Here is a 13,294-nt window from a genome sequence, read left to right on the forward strand (position 1 = left end):
ACGACCGGGAAATGAATCTGCTTAAAGAAGCCAGTCTTCCTATCAACCTTTGAACCTCTTTCACGTTTGATAGCTAGTTAGGAATGTCTTCGATGGCGTTAATCTTATCAGGATTGACTTCGATCCCCCTTTGCGACACCAGGAACCCCAAGAACTTACCGGAACTGACTCTGAATGCAAACTTATTGGGGTTCAGCTTCATGTTGTGCTTCCTTAGGATGTCAAAGGTTTCTTGCAGATGTTTAAGATGATCATTTGCATTCAAAGACTTAACCAGCATATCATCTATGTAAATTTCCATGGTTTTTCCTATTTGTTTTTCAAATATTTTGTTCACTGTGAGCACCTGATTTTTGACCCACATAGGAAATTACTCCTAAAAAGTCAAAAAAAAAAATTAATCGCTTTTATTGAATTTTAGGAATTTTTCTTGCATTTATTTGCATTGTTCATGCATATTTAGAGTTGTTTTTAGAAAATCATAAGAATACTTTTTTAATTCCTTATCTCGTAGAATTTTAGATCTTAATTGTATTTAGGATTTAATTACGTCAATTAAATGCATTATCAAACGAAAAAAAAAATCACAAAATACCACAGTCATTTTCACATTTTAGCCTTTAGTTTTAAATTAATAATTTTTATTAATTTACATTGTTAAGGTAATTACCTAACTAATTAGTAGATAAAATAGTAAGAGAGTTAATTTTATAAATTTTAGTTTACACATTAGTTTAGTCTAATTATTGGCTAAAAATGAAATTTTTAAAAAAAGAAGCCTTAGCTGTTGGAGCTTTATTAGCTCGAATTGGGCCAGTTTGAGCCCATTTTCTGTTAAATCCAAATCAACCCCCTAGTCCAGACCAAGCCCAAATCCGGTCCTTCCCCATTAAACCCAAACGGGCCCTATTTCATCTCCTCTTCTCCCTCATCTCAAAAAAAAAACCTAATCCCTTTCATTTGAGGAATGGAGAAAAACGGCAGAACATTGAGACGGATTCCCCAACCCCCACTGAAAAACCCTAGCGGCTCACAGACCCCTCTCCCTCTAAGACAACCAGCCGCCACCCGTTTCTTTCTACTTCTTCTTTCTACTCTTTCTCATCGTACTTCATCCATTCATATACATACGTTTACTTTGCTTGTCGAAAAATGATATTCGATCTATGAAGTTCTAAAATCAGAACAAAAGTCCAACGAATTGATCGTTAATGGACGTGCCAACATGTCCTTGAGCAGCTTGCTCGATTTCTTTCTTCCTGAGGTTTCTCAAAGTCGTTTTGAGCTGTGGAATCACTGTACTGTCGTTGCTGCTAAATGAGCTATTTACTTGCTGAGTTTGGTTGGGCTGTGTTGCTGAGTTTCAACTTTATCCTATTTTGTATTTATTTGGCTTTCTAAAATGGTTCTTGCGCAACCAGGTATTCATTTGAACTCATTTTTATTTTGAAAAACATGAATTAATCCTTCTGTTTCTCTATGAAGTTTCAAATCATTGTTGTTTTTACATATTTGAATCTTTTTCTGAGTAGTCTATCGATTAATAATATAAATTTATTTAACTTCAGGGTGATTTGCTTCTGTTTTATTTGGGGACTTAAGTGTTGAAAAAAGCAGGATTCTGTTGCTCTGGTTTCTGCTCCATCAAATTTCGTTGATTGGTTATGTTTTAATATAGTCATGAATCTGATTAATGTTAGATAGGTATGGAGTGTAAATAGGCACAAAAAAATTAATATCGATATAGATAGCCTTCCCATTTAACACTTGACTTTGTATTGAAAGACTAATGAATTGCCTGATGATTCATTTGGAAATTAAAGTTGTAATAACGGAAAGCCGTAGATATATCAGATTTGCGAAGCAGTTTGGTTGTTGAATCAATAGAGTGGTTGTATGCGTAACAAGGTTCGATAGAGTTGATTGATTGATAGAATGGCTATTTGTGTAATAGGCCTAGCTGTTTTAGAACAAGTAAATGTTTTGAACCCATATAATGGAGACACTTTATTTGTAATTTCCTAATTGCAATCCCATGCTTCTATTTGCATTAGATAGTCATGCGATACTGGATGATTTGTATCTTGTGAATATAATTAGGATTGGCCCTTTGTAATTTCGTTTGAGTTATAGCTTTCACGCTCTGAATTTTAAGGGAGGCTAGTGAATAATCGACCTTCAAGGCACAGATGATGAAAACTTTCCTTGAATCAATCTTAGTAAATACATGCAGCTGGCTCCTATGCCTTTTTAGCATAATGCTTAACAATTGTCGAACATTTCTGATAGAAACAAAGCATCCACCAAACTATATAGAGAACCAGGTTCTCTATCTATTCACACAGTAAATCGGCAGTAAATAGAGAACACAGAGGAATTTTACATGGAAAACTCCCAGATCACGGGATTAAAAACCACTGCCTACCGGTGTAGGATTTCAACTTCACTACTGAGTAATCTTCAGATTACAACCTATTGTAACCTAGGAATTAACCGCTTAATCCCTCACTAACTTATAACTACACTATTAGAAGCCACTTTGTAATAACTCTATTACAAAGACTTAATCACTCACTAACTTGTAACAACACTATTACAAGCCACTTTGTAATAACTTTATTACAAAGACTTCACAACTCGACTAACTCTAGCCAAGACACAAACACAAGGGTTTATGATTTACAAAGGGTTTCCTACATAATGCTTCTAAGTAAGCTAAGTAGGAATTACAAGTCTGAGCTTCAACAAAGATACAACACAACTAAGGACATATAATAACTCAATATGGGGGTATTGGTCTATTGCTATGTTGTTCTTTCTTCTTGATGCCCTTGAGAATCACTTGTAAGATGGACACACATTTGAGAGAATGCTTGATGAGTTCTTGAATGTGCAAGTGATTTGTTTTACCTTTGCTTGATGTTAATATCTCATTTGTGACATCACTTGGATGATGTAAGCAAGGTAGGTAAAAAGCTTTCCACAGAAAGTTGACTGTTGCACTGTTCATGTACTGTAGTATGTGCAGGCAACAACTTTCCAACTGGAGAGTTGACTTCATACAGTCACCTCAGGAACTGGTAGGGACCTGGTCCCTAAGCTGTTCCTTCCACTCTGAGGAGTTAAGCCATATCCAAACTGGATCCCAACCGGGAACTTTGTGATCTTAAGGTCTTGAGAATGTTTAAAGCTGTAGAGTTGACTATACGACGACCAGATCTGTTGTTTCCTTATCTGATTTCGTTGAGAATTGAACCAGACATCTAACTAGTTACTCTGAATGCAAGAGAACTAATCGTATCAGGTTCCTTATCTTGTTCTCTCATGAAGTTTGTCAAATTATCAAAACAAAAGACGCATAACTTATCCATTTCCCCCTTCTTGATGATGAAAAACTTAGAATTGTAATTAGAATTTATATCCCCCCGTGAGAACCAAATCTCCACATTGTCCCCGTATGAATTAGCCATATTCCCCATGAGAACCAGCCCAAAGGAACTGATCACAACTGGTTCTTCAAGATTATTTGGCAAATCTTCAAAACACAAAATAACATAACTTATCAATTTCCACCTTTTTGATTATGACAAACCCAAAATTAATGTTCCCCTTGAGAACCAGATTCCTCACATGTTTCCCTGCAGATCAGACCTTGAATTAACATGTTATCAACAACGTTCCCCCTGCGAAGCAGAGCTATCTTTCATGCACAACACAACATATCAAATTCGATTCTATTCCTCCCTCATGCTGACACCTATATAACTTCCCCCTTTTGGCATCATTGAAAAGAATAACAGAAGAAGCACAACCAAAAAGAAGTTCAGTAACATTAACTCAGGCTACTTGGGCAACACAACATAAACAATAACAAGAACCACAAGTGAATGTCATTGCACAAAATAGAGTAATTGCCCATAGTAGAGTAATTATAACAAAAACACAGTAGTTTCAACAATACAGAATATGACAATTTAAACAACTAAAGTACCAATGTCATCAAACATAGGGAACAAAAGAAGATAGGAATTCGAGAGAATTTGGAAGGAGTGAAAGGCATGGATCACTAGGCAGGAAGAAAAGTAAGGGGATAAGGCTTTGATGAGCTTGTCAATTCGTTCATTCACAATCATTTGATCAATGATCATCTGCTCTCTCAGTTCCTCCATCTGTTTCCTCAATCTTTCATTCTCACCCTTCAACTTAGCATTCTATTCTGCCAAGGGTCCACGGGGACCTGGTTCTCTACCTTTCTGAGCAGGCTGAACCATCAATCATATCACCTAGAATCTCCCCAAGCTTCTCCTTATCAAGAACAAACTCAGTCTCATACACACATAGCATCAAAGTAACACATACAACATAAAAGTTTTTACTTCTTCTTCATAAACGTTGGGACTTGGAGGAACAAAGAGGTGATTCTATTTTTGGATCTCAACAATGTCAAGAAGTTCCTCCAGTTTTCAGTAATATCATATTCAACACTCTGCCTAACAACACTTTTTGAGAAATCAGAGTCTTCTACCTCTCCAAACCTGATAACTTAACCTTTTCCTTCTATAAGGAAACAGGTTCCTCACTCACACTACCCTTTCTTTCCCTAAGCGGCCATGTCCCTCTTCTTCTTCTCAATCTGTTCACCCTTATCATCTATTACATCTTTCTTAGCCAACTTTATTTTCTTAATTTTTTTGAATTCTTTCTCACAAATGGAGATTTTCCACTTCATTCTCTTTTCCACAATCAGCACATCAGCAGGTCACACCACTTCATCATCAATTAGCCTACTTTTCTCAATCCTTTTTACTGGATCAGAGATTCGTTTAAGCATAGAACCCAAGAGAAAAAAACCATCATCAGAATTAGCATCCTAAGAAGGATTTGAGGGACCAGGTCCTTCATTCAGTTCCCCCTTTTTCCGGCACATTCACCAACTCCTCCATCCTTCAAGGCTTCTACAAACCCAACATCAATTTCAGCCTCACTTTCCAAAATATTAGATCTACCCCATTCCTTTTCAGTTAAAGTCCCATCAAAATCTACCAAAGACTTCTTGGGTTTCGATTCAGATGTAGTTAGGATTTTGGAAGGTGAAAGAGTTGGATTCACTTCTGGCATATTTGGAGAGACGGATTATTTTTGAGTTAAGGTTGATTTTTGAGGAAAAGAATCGGTTATGGTTGGGTGTGAGAGAAGGAAATGGTTTTTCGGGGCAACAGGTCAGTTCAGAAAAGGTTTAACATTTTGAACTTCAAAATTTGGAGAGAGATGGGAATAAATTAATGACATTATATTTCAGTAGTTTAAAAAGGTATATAAGTATTTAAGAGACTACTAACCTGAGTCATAAGAACAAGGTTCCTTGACGGTTTTTAAAAATTTAAGCAAAGACTCCTAGAAGGGCAATGTCACTCTTACTTGTTTTGTCCTGAAACTGCCATGTATGTATACCAGTAATAGTATAGATTTGAGTTAGATGTCACCAAAAGACACTTTTTAGCGTTGTACCTTTCCTTCTTAACATAGCCAATCATCGAGGGACCAGGTCCTTAGTTAAGCTGGATAAACTTTCAAAGTGTTCACTGCTCAGCGCCTTAGTGAAGATGATTACTACCTAGTCCTCCGTCTTCCCGTACTTTATAATAATTAGAACCTTTTCAATATTATACCTCAAAAAGTGATGTCGTACATCAATGCGCTTTGTCCTCTTGTATTGTACCGGGTTCAAGCTGTAAATACACCAAAGTCTTTAAGATGTTGCTTGATCTGTAGTAGTTGAACACAACAAGAAGCAACAACCATGTATTCAACTTCATTAGTAGAAAGAGCCACATAATTTGTTTTTTTGTACCCCATGAGATCAAGCATGACACTAGAAAATGTGTCGTTCTAGATGTGCTTTTTCTATCTACTAGATATTCAACATAATCAACATCAGCATATCCAACCAAGTCAAAAGAATCTTCTGAAAAATAGATGAGGACCAGGTCCTGCTTTCCCTTAGGATACCTCAAAACTCCCTTGGCACCCTTCAAGTGAGAGTGTTTTGGGCCAGGTTCCAATCGCTGTTCTGTATGAAGGCCTAGAGACCAGGTGCCACACTTGGTTCCTCTCAACTGATGGAGTTCTTCTTGCATAGAAGCTATCCAGTTAGCATTTTTCAATGCTTCTTTGATGTTCTTAGGCTCGATTTGAGACAAGAACGTTGAGAGGGAAAACATGTTCCTTGCCTTAGAACTAGGTTGAATACCAGAGTCTAAGGATGTGATTACATTTTGAAGGGATGTGAACTCTTTTGCTTCTAGTTGGATACTTGAACTTCAGAATTTGAAGGACCAGATTCCTCCATATGTGAATCATCATTGACATCAACAGAATTATGACTTCCACTCTTTTGTTCTACATCAGGAGTACCTAATGCAGCATCAACAACCCTATGTTCAGCTTAATTCGAGGTGATAGAGGGACCGAGTTCCTCTACACCTTTGGAGATTCTACTGCATCTCCTTCATCGCTCTGCTTGACTCATCAAATCAGTCTTTCCATTTGCACTATCTGTAGCTTCACCAGGAGAATTTGTGAATTCTCCATCTTCATCTTCTTTGTTATGTGTTTCCACCATTGTTGAGAACACAACATTTTGCATCCAAAGGCTCTCGGGTAAGTTAGATTGGGTTTTCTCCCATTGAGCAGTTCATAGAGAGACTTCTCGAGAAAGGACCTGATCATGCACTTGTTAATCAAGTAGCAAGCAGTGTTGGTTGCTTCAGCCCATGAACCAAGTCCTCCATAATCAACTTGTTCAACATATAAAAGCTCACATGCCCCAGTCATCTTCGACATAACTCAGCATCATCATCAATGACACTTAGGCATGTTAGATCACCATCATTCAGTGAATCAAGGTCTGCAACATAGATATTCTTGAATCTCTTAGCTATCAATACCATTTCACCAGTTTTAAGATTTTGTGAAAGTGCAAGATTTGGACAAGAACTTCACTTTATTTTTCCTTATCACAGATTTAAGACACATTCAACAAGCTATATTTCAAGCCATTCACATAGTACACATTTTTGATTGCATGAGAGAGTGTTTTGTCAATTTTGCCACCACCAAGAATATAGCCTTCTTGTCATTTCTAAAGGACACACTCCCACCTTGGAAGGCCTAGAGTGAGAGGAAATTATTCATTCTTCTAATCTAATGCTTAGAGCAGCCACTATCCATGTGCCATTTTTTTGACTGCTACCTCTCACTTCAGCCTGCACACTAAATCAATGATTAGAATTAGGAACCCAAGCCAGCTTGGGTCCCTTATAATGATAGAACGGGCTGATCAAACTTCTTTTTGCCCGCGCAGGCAGCACATATTTTCTTTTCAGGGAACCAGGTTCCTCATCAATAGGCCTCTTTCCAACAAAAACTTTGTTTTTTTTGTAAACGCTGAATTTTAGTTTTACAAGAGTCCTTGTAATGACCCATTTGACCACAGTGAGTGCACAACCTATTATCAGCCTCAGTTACATACTTGCTATGGGGATTACAGGAGGTTTTAGCCTTTTGGAACCCGATTCCTTTCCTGTTTCCACCATTACTCTTGTACATAGACATTATTACATCAGAGGACCAGGTGCAATTAAGTGACTTATCAAGATCATTTTTAACCCTTTTCAAATCCTCTTGAAGTTGTCTATTTTTTTCAAGCTCAACAATAAGACTTGTTTTAACTTTCTTAAGCTCACTCTTAAGCTCAAGTCAAGCCTCACTAGCCACTTCTTTACCCTTAGTGCTGTCCATCCATTTTTTCGTTTGGTTTTTAAACAAGTTAGTTTCTCTAGTTACTTCTTCCACTTGTTCCTTCAAATCTACAATGGAAACTACCATATTATCCCTCTCTTGTTCCATGTCACCAATTTCTTCTACTAAAGCATTTTTCTCATTAATGAGGCTATGATAGGCATCAATCAACACATTTGCTAAGGACATCAATTTTTTGTTTGAGTAAGTTTTCAAATTTTTTTGAACATCAAGAAAACTTATCTCATCTTCCTCCTTATCCTCATCATCATCAGATTTGGCCATAAGTGCAAAGATTGACTCATATTCTGAAGATCCATTATTAGCAACCATCATATATGTATCCCCTTGGTCATCTTCACCTTCAGATTCACTAGAAGAATTTCCCCAGTCAGCCAAAGCTTGTTCACCATGTTGTCACCAACATCTCTTCTTTTGAACTTCCTATCAGAGACCTCCTTTCTCTTAGCCACCTTATCAATGTTGGTTTTATAATGATCCTACTTATGAAGAGGACAATCTTTAATAAAGTGTCTAGACTTTCCACACTTATGACAAAAATCATTTTCTTTGAAATTCCTGCTGGAACTTCCTTTCTTTGGAATCCCACCATTTTTTTGAATCATCTTTTGGAATCTTCAAGTGAGATACTCCATGTCGGATTCATCACTACTTGAGTCTTTGTTGGCATCCTTGAGAACCAGGTTCTTCTCCTTCTTGGGCTCTCTTATTTCAAGATCCTTCTTTCTCTTCATCTCATAAGTTTTGAGATTTCCAGTGAGTTCATCAATAGTCAGCTTCTGCAAATCCTTGGCTTCTGTGATAGCATTCACTTTACTTTCCCAAGAACCTGGTAAAACACTGAGTATTTTCCGAACCAACTTGTTCTTGGGATGATTTCACCAAAGGAGTGAAGCTCATTGATAATGGAGGTGAAATGTGTGTGCATATCTTGAATAGACTCATCCTCCTTCATCTTGAAAAGCTCATACTCAGTAGTAAGCATATCAATTTTGGATTGATTAACCTGAGTAGTTCCCTCATGGGTAGTTTGAAGAGCTTCCCAAATCTCCTTAGCATACTAACAAGCTGAGATGCAGTTGTACTCATCTGGTTCGATGCCGTAAACAAGAATCTTCTTTGCCCTGAAATTCTTCTCAATATCCTTTCTATAAGCATCGTTGTACTATTTTCTTGTTTTTGGGATTGTAACTGTTCCCTCACCAACAGTTTTCATGGGAACAAAATGTCCATCACAGATTACATCTCACAACTCTGAGTCCTCAGCCATAATAAAGTCACACATTCTTGTTTTCCACCAACTATAGTATTGGTCGTTGAATCTTGGTGGTCTGTACGTTGATTGTCCTTCCTCAAAGTTTGGTGGAACAGCCATGTAGATCCTTCCTAGGTGTTAACTTTTTAGAAGAACCTGCTCTGATACAATTGATAGAAACTAATAGCCTGTTTGGTCAAGCTACAAAAATCAGCTTATTTTGAGAAGTGCTTTTTTTCAAAAGTACTTTTGGTGAGAAGCAATTTGTGTTTGGCTAATTAGTTTGAAAAGCACTTCTGAGCAGCAATTGGTGTTTGGACAAGCTTTAAAATACTATTTCTAAGTGTATTTTTCTCAAGAGTGCTTCTCAAAAAAGTGCTTTTGGAAAGAAGCTACTTTTTTCTGCTTATCCAAAACTGCTTCTGATTCTCCTCAAAAGCACTTTTTTCATTCCAGAAGCTTGGCCAAACACCTCAATTTTTGGCCAAAAAGCGCTTTTGGCCAAAAATAAGCTTGGCCAAACAGGCTATAAGCATCCACCAAACTGTATAGAGAACAAGGTTCTATATATGTTCCCATAGTAAATCGGCAGCAAATAGAGAACAAAAAGGAATTTTACGTGGAAAATTCTCAGCTCACGGGATTAAAAACCACGACCTACCCTTGTAAGATTTCAACTTCACTACTGAGCAATCTTCGGATTACAACCTATTGTAACCTAGGAATTAACCTCTTAATCCCTTACTAACTTGTAACTATACTATTACAAGCCACTTTGTAATAACTCTATTACAAAGACTTAATAACTCACTGACTTGTAACAACACTATTATAAACAACTTTGTAATAACTCTATTACAAAGGCTTCACAACTCAACTAACTCTAGCCAAGACACAAACACAAGGGTTTATGATTTACAAAGGATTTCTCACACAATGCTTCTAAGTAAGCTAAGTAGGAATTACAAGTAAGAACTTCAACAAAGATACAACACAACTAAAAACATATAATAACTCAATATGGGGGACTAGTCCGTTGCTATGTTGTTCTTTGTTCTTGATGCCCTTGAGAATCACTTGCAAGATGGACACACACTTGAGAGAATGCTTGATGAGTTCTTGAATGTTCAAATAATTTGTTTTACCTTTGCTTGATGTTAATATCTCATTTGTGACATTACTTGGATGATGCACTGTTCCTGTACTATAGCGTGTGCAGGCAGCAACGTTTCAGCTGGAGAGTTGACTTCGTAAAGTCACCTCGGGAACTGGTCGGACCTGGTCCCTCAGTTGTTCCTTCTACTCTGAGGAGTTGAGCCATATCCCAAACAAGATCCCAACTTGGAACCTTGTGATCTTAAGGTCTTGAGAATGTTTAAAGCTGTAGAGTTGACTATACGACAGCCAGGAGAACTGATCCATATATGTTCCCTCTGTTGTTCTCTTATCTGATTTCATTGAGAATTGAATCAGACATTTGACTAGTTACTCTGAACGCAAGAGAACTAATTGTATAAGGTTCCTTATCTTGTTCTCTCTTGAAGTTTGTCAAATCATCAAAACAAAATGCACATAACTAGTCAATTTCCTCCTTTTTGATGATGACAAACTTAGAATTGATATTCCCCTTGAGAACCAGATCTCCACATTGTTCCCCCTATGAATCAGCCATATTCCCTATGAGAACCAGACCAAAGGAACCGATCACAACTGGTTCTTCAAGATTGTTTGGCAAATCATCAAAACACAAAATAACATAGTTTATCAATTTCCAAACAATTTAGATTCAGTTAATACTTCCATTTAATAATCGCTAGTTGCTTTAGGTCCTTTTATAATAAATCATTATGACTATGGGTACGATTCCTGTGGCATAGTCATGATACCTAATCCCCAATTCGAGTGTGCGTTTCAACTGACTCGACCATAACTTCAAATAATTATAAAAATAAGCATGTTGTAAATCGCAGGTGCGTTTCACGTGACGCGATTCACAATATGTCCAAAACCAACGAATGCGCGCCATCGCGACTTGTTCAAATAAATTTCATAAATACTAAAAGAGGTTAAGTAAATAATTAAAAGCGGTTAGAAAGTTAAAAATGCATAAAAGGTTTTAAACATGTAATAATTCAGATAATTAAGCCAATTATTAATAGTTGAGCGACCGTGCTAAAACCACGAAACTCGGGAATGCCTCACACCTTCTCCCGAGTTAACAAAATTCCTTACCTGGTCTTTTGGTTTTCACAGACTTTAAAACAGAGTCAAATTTCTTCTAATTGGTTAAAATAAATCGGTGACTTGGGACACCATATATTATTCCAAGTGGCGACTCTGAATCAATAAATAATCTATTTCGACTAATGTCACTTTAATTGGAAAAATGTCATATTCCCTTCGGAAAAAAGGAGGTGTGACGGCTCTGGCGACTCTGCTGGGAACAAGAGCCCAGAATCTCTGGTTCAGGGTTCAGAATTCGAGCTTAGAATAACTATTATACTTGGCATTTGTTTATTATTTGACTTTTTACGTGCTTGAGCCTAACGTGCTAAATGACGCTTTTTACCGCTTTGATATTGCTTGAACTGTATATAAAACTGTTACGAAACCCTTCTTGTCTCTGAGTCTTCTGAATCTTCTGGAAAGTGCATGCTAGCAAAGCCGGTGAAGCTTCTATTTTCCAGGTACTCTGCCCCCCTCGGCTCGAGTTGTCCGCTCGGGTAAGCCAGGTCTAGAACAATACACCCCAAGATTTAAACTTAGAATAACATAGCCTCATGTCGGATCCCTAGTAGGAACGTTTGTTTGTATCACGTGCATTTGACTTTGGGGACTCAACACAGGGGTTGGGTCCGTCTAGGACGTGTACCCAAATTAAAAAGACCATCCTGATGCATCTTACGTGCTACTTGTGCATTTATTTGTTTTGGCTTGCATGTTGACTGGCTTCTAGGGAAAGAAAATTTTAAAAAATAAAAAATAAAGAGTGAGAGGTAAGTATTTAAAATCTGAAACTCTGCCGAAATTTTGAAAAAGAAAGAGAAAAGAAAATAAGCCAATGTTCTCAAAAAGTCATGTTTCCCTATTTCATTAAAACTGGGCCAAACTACGCGGGTCTGATTCTTACTGGGTGTGAGATACATAGGCAAACCTCATCGGTTCCAGCCCATAATTTTAAAAAATCCAAAAAAAATTTCCTTTACTTTCTTCTTTAGAAAGTCTTTCTTTTAGACTCTAATTTTTAAAAATACAAGAATATTTTCTTTTAATTTCTTCTCAAAATACAAAAATATTTTCGCTCTTCTTTCGAAAATTGAAAAGAAAATTCAAGATTCAAAAATATTTTCTTTTTTCTTTAGAAGTATTTCTTTCATAAATTCAAAATAAAAGTCCAATATTCAAAAATATTTCCTTTCTTCTTTAGAAGTTTTTCTTTCGAAATTCCAAAGAAAAACAAACAAATCAAAATCCAAAAATATTTTTTTCTTCTTTATAAGTTCTTTTTTTTCGAAAATTAAAAATTATAAAAAAAATTCAAAATTCAAAAGCCAAAAAAAAGAGTTAGTTTGTTTATTTTATTCCTCATTTTCCCGTACTATGCAAGATCTGCTTCATGTTTCCACATGATACGTAGGCAACCCACATTAGGTTCGACCAACCATTATAAAAAATGATGATGATAATAATGAGGACCGACTGAGTCCATTCTAACGTGTCTTTTGTTTTGAATTGTGAACAAAGTTTGAGGTGGTCGGTTTGTCTTAAGCTACAACATATCCATAATTCACAAGGTCCAAGGGAAAAATGCCAATGGCAACTGACATTGAAGTTGTTACGAGTGGTCAAGAGACTCGGGGGTCAGAGGGTACAACAAGAGTCTATTGTGATTGAGGAAAATAAAATATTGAAATAGTAAATGACTCAATTGTGTCAAACATGGGCCAATGGTCAAGGACCACACATTTCTCATGTTTTCCCAAAGTTCACACCCATCTCGACTACTACTACTCCGGTCTCATTGTCTGATCAATCCTATCCATATGGGTTCAGTCTTTATCCCAACTGTACGACTACAGCTGGAACTTCTGTTGCATACTCCCACAGTGTGCCATTGACAACCAATCACACAACCACTGTTGTTATGCCCCGTCTTTACTATCCCACAGCCAACAGTGGTACAGAAGAAAAGTCATGAGTCACATTTTTCTACCCAAC

General features: G+C 36.9%; 1 long non-coding RNA gene across 1 annotated transcript; it reads left to right on the forward strand.

The window, feature by feature from the left end:
• Positions 1–948: 948 nt before the first annotated feature.
• Positions 949–2,126, forward strand: LOC107778659 (uncharacterized). The gene is made up of 2 exons (XR_001646424.2): positions 949–1,421; positions 1,569–2,126. It is a non-coding gene; the product is annotated as an uncharacterized LOC107778659 (long non-coding RNA).
• The last annotated feature ends 11,168 nt before the right edge of the window (positions 2,127–13,294 follow it).

The sequence above is a fragment of the Nicotiana tabacum genome, chromosome 3 (genome assembly GCF_000715075.1).
Source record: "Nicotiana tabacum cultivar K326 chromosome 3, ASM71507v2, whole genome shotgun sequence".
In the NCBI taxonomy this organism is placed as follows: Eukaryota; Viridiplantae; Streptophyta; class Magnoliopsida; order Solanales; family Solanaceae; genus Nicotiana; species Nicotiana tabacum.